The sequence below is a fragment of the Geospiza fortis genome, unplaced genomic scaffold (assembly GCF_000277835.1).
Source record: "Geospiza fortis unplaced genomic scaffold, GeoFor_1.0 scaffold240, whole genome shotgun sequence".
NCBI lineage: Eukaryota > Metazoa > Chordata > Aves > Passeriformes > Thraupidae > Geospiza > Geospiza fortis.
The window spans coordinates 264,354-271,287 of NW_005054379.1; positions in this window are offsets into that span (position 1 = coordinate 264,354).

Below are 6,934 nucleotides of genomic sequence, written 5' to 3' on the forward strand. Positions count from 1 at the left end.
GATTGGGGGGGGGGCGGGGGGGGTGTGTAATGAGTGCACAGCAGCATCGGGGTGAATCCTAAATTTAAAATTAGTTCAAAACTAGGATTTGGATGACAACTACTTGTCATTGCTTGCAGAAGTTCAGAGTCTCTAACTTTGGCTCAGTGGAAGAAGTATGGGATTAGGAGAGATGAGACATTGGATTCTGTTTCCATGTTTTCATTGCTCAAGTATCTTCAATGCCTTCTGTCTCTCCTCCTTGCCCATTTGGATCACCATAAACAGTAAGCTCTTTGAAGCAGAGATCATCTCAACACATTCTGTGCAGTTATAAATCATTGTCATAACACTTGCTCATCTACACTAAAGATTTTCCCTTTCAAAGATACACTGGTGGCTACAGCAGACCATACTTTCAGAAGAGAAACATCCTGCACATCAATACTCTTGTTAATGATGTTCAACTCATTTAGCAGCTAAAAAAAACCAGAAAAGAATGCTGATCCCAAGAACCCTGATTTTTACCTTATAGCTGTCTCTTAAATCTTGCTCAAAGACAAATAGCGAAAATTAGATGGATTTTCTTCATAGACAAAGTTTCATCTGCTGAAAACTACTTCTGTCACATGAGCATCTGATGGATGTTAAATGTACTCAGTGCAGACAGCTCAGTGTGCAAGCTGTAGTGCAGGCTGCAGACTGAGCTCTGCCAGGACATGAGCCTGAGCCTAAGCAAGACGCAAGAGGCCGTGGACTGCCCACCCTTTGCACATCAGAGGGCACGGGGATCTGTGGCTGGCCAGATGATGGGACACTGAGACACAGCAGGAGCCAAGGGCTCTGGATGAAAAGGGAGACTTTGGCGCGCTTACACTGTGAAGGTATAAAAGCCCAGGGGTTCCTTTGTTCAGGGTCCCTCCTCAGAGGCACTAGCTCAAGCTATTATCTTGTTATTTAGTTATCACACCAAGATTAAACTATTCTAAAGATCTTGACATGTGAGACTTTGTTATAAGAAACTTGGGGCTGAGCCGGTGAGGAATGCTGGTCTGACTGTGAGCGGGGAGAGGTAGCTGCAAAGGGGTCCCAGGTCAGGTGGTGCAAATGTGACTGCCAGAGTGGCTCCTGAGTGGTTGGACAGGGAAGCTTCCTTAGCATGGAGATTTCCTGTTACAGTCAAAGAGTTTTTCCCTTGTGCCCTGAAACTGAATGAGACTCATGCCTGGGCAGTGATGTCTCAGGATGCACCTCAGTGATTGATTGAGAATCAGAGAATTCTCCTGAGAAATGATCTTGGGAAATTCTTTCCCTTCAGTTCACAGATGTGCTGACCATGTCAGAACTACTTGATGTGATATCACGGCTCTCCTGCTCAGGTTTGCCAAATGACTCATGCTGTAACAGGGATGGCATGAAAGTTACTCCTGATGTCTCTCTTGACATTTGGGGTACTTTGATCTCACTACAAGGTGTGCAGCTCTCTCCATTAACTGATCACCTATTCAGAGACATGAGCACCAGCTGAGATTTCCAGTATTTTGACACACTGACCTATTTTTTTTTATCAACCCTTTAGCCTATCATTCATAAGTAGTTTTACCGTCTCATTTGGGTACTGTTAGGAGATTATTTTTTAAAATACTGAGTATTTCTAAACTGCAATAAGACGGAGATGCCATAGAGAATAGATACCAGCAGACATCAACTCATTATTCAAAGCATTACCCCTTTACTCAGCTAGAAAGTATATGTTCTCTGATCAGGGGATTTATGTTACTCCTCTTATGACCCTAGATCAACTTAGATAAACTAAAATACTAGGTATAAAATTTTAAATACCTTTTTAGCTTCCCTCCAAACATTTTACAATAGTTAATGTATTAAATTTTATTTTAAGCTGACACCTTCTCATCTCAAACTTTCTTTATCATTTTGGTAGATGGCAATATAAAGAAGACATTAAAAAAGCCTCTTTTTTCATTTTACATGCACAAAACTAAAATTTAATTGCTATTTAAACTTGAATGATGAGCCAGAAGTTGGCATACACCACAGTTTAGCTAACATTGCTACACAGGCTATGTTAGCAAAGAAGCCACCCATACAATAAAAAGGAGCTATTTTGCTGCCAGACATAAATCACATTGCTGAAGGACATAATCTGTACCTACAATGGACACACATGTAAAATCCACACATGTTGTGGATTTTATTTGGCACAGAACCACTACATTGGCTAGAAGCACTGGCAAACCTCAGATCTAAGCATTAAATGCTCAGACTCTATTCACCTCCACAAAGGACCTGCTGGACCAGAGCTAACCACAGGGAAATGGTACTGCAAGCCCACTAAATGGAAGAAGGCAGAGGCATCAAAAGGTGAAGATCTGGTCCCATCCAGAGCACAGCTGTGTGGGATGGGCATGTAGTAACTGAAGGATTTATTAGGTCAGCAGTGACTACCCACACACCCATGGCCCGGAGGAGGCAGGGAAGCAGCCTCTGAGTCACTGTGCCTCCTGGGCCAGGACCTAACTTTTAATCATCAAGACCGTTCAGAAGTGATGCCTGAGCAGAGCCAAGGAAGGCACCTGAAGTCAAGATGCAGTCAAAGAGGGATATGAGGAAACAAAATCCAGCTGGGGTGCATAAACCAATGAAATACTTAGGCCACTCTTTTTCACTCTTCTCCTTTTAACGCCTGTGTGGTGGCAGCTAAGCTGACATGTATGTTAGAAAAAATGCTGGAACTAGAAACATGTGCTAGAGGAGCAAGTTCCAGCCAAGCCACATGGGAAGGCAGCTTTTACTCTAGCTACCTACATTAGTTTTATAAGCACTTCTATGCACAGGTATATGGATGCACTCATGTATTTCATGAACAAAAACTAATTAACTGGTATGTGGACCAAATTAGAGAGAATCTCTCACATCTTAACACTAGCAGACCAAAGCAGATATTAATTAAAATAATGCTCATATTCTGTAACCATTTCCTACATGATCTGAGGTTCCATTTTCTCTGTAGCATCACTGAAGATAATGGGGACTTTGAGTCCATACATTACAATCAGGAAGAGAAGTATGACCACATAATTGCAGTTTGCATTTTATCTTCTGAACTAGCTTATGTCAGTAATGTCAAACGTCAAGTTTCTGAACTCCACTATCTTATCTTGTGCATTTGACATACCTGAGCTCACAGTGTGTGTTTCTTTGCACGTACGCTTTCAGAGTTATTATATCAGTAAATTGTCTGTAAGATGAAAAATTCTCTTCTGTAAATCCAAGAGTTGCTCCATCTGTGGACTGTGTAATCTTCATTAAATTAAGGTTATTTAGTGCACAAGAAGCACATCTCAGCTTTGAAGATGATGAGGTCATCTTCTTCATGGTTCCTCCTTGTGAAAAAAACCATGCTAGAGAGGGAATTTTCTGGTGTTTGTTTTGTTAAAACGGTCCCTTCAAGACACTTCCACTTGTTTCAAATTAGGGAAAACTCAGCTGCTCATTTTACAAATGTATGGACCAAGGTAAAGTGTTACAATCCCACAGCAGAGTCAGTGTAAAGACAGATGTTTTCAGCTCCTGCTAAAGATCGTTCGAACTTCCTCAGTTAGCCTTTTGCTGGCATGCTTTTGAGGGTTCACAGACCCCTCTGCTCCACAAGACATCTGTAGAAACAATAAACTAGCAGTTTTGGTATTAGATCTCAATAAAGAGTTTGAAGCGGAAATTTTCAAATATTCCTGAACCTGACTCAGATGCTTACATACAGTCCTTAAGCTTATTTATGCTTTAAAATCTATTTTTCCTAGCACCAAACACAGAAATTAATTTTTCTTTGAAGTCAGTTGAAATCATAAATCATTATTTTGAGGACAGGGGCCAGAAAATTGTTTCCAGTATACAGGAGCAAAGATGAAAGCAACATGGAATCTGAAAGAGAAAGCCAGTCCCCAGTAAGAGCAAATGGCAAATATGGGCTTCCTTTTTGGGTCAAATTTTGTCTGACACAGAATACTCTTCTTTTAACGTGTGCAATATTCCATCACTATTTAAAACATTCTGTGAACTTTTAGGGTAGAAACAACAAAGTCAACAAGCAGTGCAGCATAATGGGAACTCTTGACAGGGAGATCAGCAAGAATGAATGGAGAAGGTAAACTGGACTTGACTTCGGCTTTATTTTCCCTTCTTCCATGCAAATACTGTTTCTTTGAAGTAACATTATCAAAAGCAATTCAAAGCTCAGCTATGTGTGCACAGCACTGTTATTTCTTTACAGAAACTTTTGTTGTAATAAGAAAAGTAAGACCTTTTACCTTGATACAGAGCTTTTCATCTTCAAAGCATTCTCACAGATACATTCTAGCTAATCTGAACACCCCTTGACACAGTTGATGTTGATTACTATCACAATTCTGACTTCAGGAGGGACAGGGTTTAAATTATGTATATGGACGAAAGTATTTGATGTCTGAAGAGGGATTAAAACTCAAGGGTCACTACATCCTAATTGCCCACAACAGACTTTTTCTCAGCTTTGGTTTGTACTGTGAAGAATTATTTTCCTATACACAAACTGTTTTCTATATTTACCTAAATAATATATTATTTTTGTAATTAAAGTGTTTCTTACACTAACATGTTTCTGTCCATGTGATCAAGGTTTCCAAACTCTGTCAGCCCTATGACCAAAACTGTTAGAATAGTTGTGGGGGACTTAAATTGTCAGCTCTTCCCAGACTTCTAAGGACTTTCAGGGTTTTCAGGTATTGACTACATGTAGAGTTCCACAAAAATTCCCTCGAGACAGAAAAATTACTTTACATTTAAGTTTGAAAGGCATTCATCTCATATATTAACTACATCTAAATGTTCTTTTGTATTTTTGAATGGTGTAATGGTTAAATTATTTTTACACATTATTTTAACTTCAGCTAAGGAAACACTGCCCATGAGACAAAGCCAACAAAAATATTGCAAAATCAAAGCAGATAGATTCCAAATAATTGTGCATTTATTTTATTTTTGAAAAATGAAACATCATTTAACTGTTCATTTTTATTCAGATAAATGGATTTACAGATTCTCACTTAGAATATGAAGTACAAAATGCAATCTCTAGGAAAATACAAAGCTATCACTTTATTTTACAGTGCTCTTTTCTGCAATGCCATAAATGGAATTGTGAACTGGAATTGCAACCTCTCTAGTAATCCTGTAACAAGCTTTTTATAAGCAATTCAGCAGAGGAGAATTGTAGGATCAAACAGAAAGAATTGCCAAGAATTATTCATTAAAAGATTCTGTACACTAAAAGCAGAATATATGCCTTCAACAGAACAAGAAATACATGGTAAATTTCAGTCGTATTGTGGTATTATGGCTACACACTGAAGCATAAAATAAGTCAGCTACAACTTCAACTGAAAAACTGTAACTTCAACTGAAGAAGTTAAGATGTAGCATCACTCATGTCCTTCTTTTTCTTTATGTCACAATTTTCCAAAGTAAATTGCATTACCAGTATGCTCTACATTTTTGACCTGCAGTAAGAAAGTTTCAGCCTTTGTAACAAATATCCCAGCAGCATACCGAGATCGTCAGCACACACCGAAGACAGTATTTTAAAAAAAAGTGTTTAAAAAAAAAGTGTTTAAAAGTGTTTAAAGCTGCACAGAGAGCACATTCCAGCTGAAGCGCGAGTTCAGCACTAGCTCCTACTGCCTGAAGTTATTGGGAATACACATTTCTTTCAGTATACAAGGAACTACCCCATGATCTTAGCAGTTAAAATGTAGGACATATGTCCAGTGACAAATCTGAGCCTGCATTTACTAGCAGATGTGTGACAGTTTTTCAAAAGGCAGGTTAGGTGGCATGTGAGAATAGCATGCCTGGTGGCCAAGGTGTCTCCAGTCGATAAAGTTGCTTCAAAGAAAATATATCAAACACTCTTACAAGCAAGTACTCCCAATCAACAAGATAGTGGCTCTTTTTGAAAGCTATACATTTTATTAAAAATATATATAAATTTGTAATACCTATAGAAAAAATGCATAAATATATAGAAGCTATTGATGTGTCTCAAAATGTAGGATTATGGTACAGTAAAATGAATGGTCCTCCTAAATATATGGACTAGCAGCAACAAGAAAAATACCACAGATAGGAAAATCTTAATTATTAAAACACAATAAAAGTGTTTATCTTTTTCTACCACTTGAAGCTCTGTTTAGCTTGGAGAGCTAAAGGTGTAAACTTTCTATGTGTCTGTATTTCAAAAAGAACTATTTTTCTTCTTTGCAAAATGTGCTCCAGTTTGTTCTGAGACATCTTTTTGGATATGGAAAGGACAACCCTTAATTAAAACTCTAAATTAATTAGGTTTTTTTTAATTTAAAACAAACTTATTTTACGTCATTAAGAATATTCTAGATTAGAAATTTTCATGTAGGTTAGAGCTAGAATTTTGGTCTCATTTTGCCGTTCTGGCACTGCAGGGCTAATCAGCACTTTTTCGCTTCATGTTACTGGCTTTTTTTTGCTTCGGGGATTTGTGGCTCATTTTAGTTCCACCTCTGTTGGCAAATTCAAGCATTTGAATTGTGGGGGGCGATGTCAAATAAACCGCTGTTTCCAGGAATATGGAAAGGTGGTCCGCCCGAAACATAGACCCTCTGACAATTACGTTTTCAGAGAGACCGAGCCAGAGCCCGGCAATCTGAGCACACAGTTACACCTTTAGGTAGACAAACTATTTCCCGCAGCACCACTCCGGCTCCACGCAGCGGAGGCTCCCAGAGTCGCCGCGGAGGGTGCAGGCGGGAAGGATTAAGCAGCAAGCAGGACGGCCTTGCGGCGCTGGGCACAGCACGGCTCCCGCTCCCCTCGCGGCCCGGCGCTCCCGGGCCACAGCGCGGGCTGGTGCTGCCCCCTGGCGGCG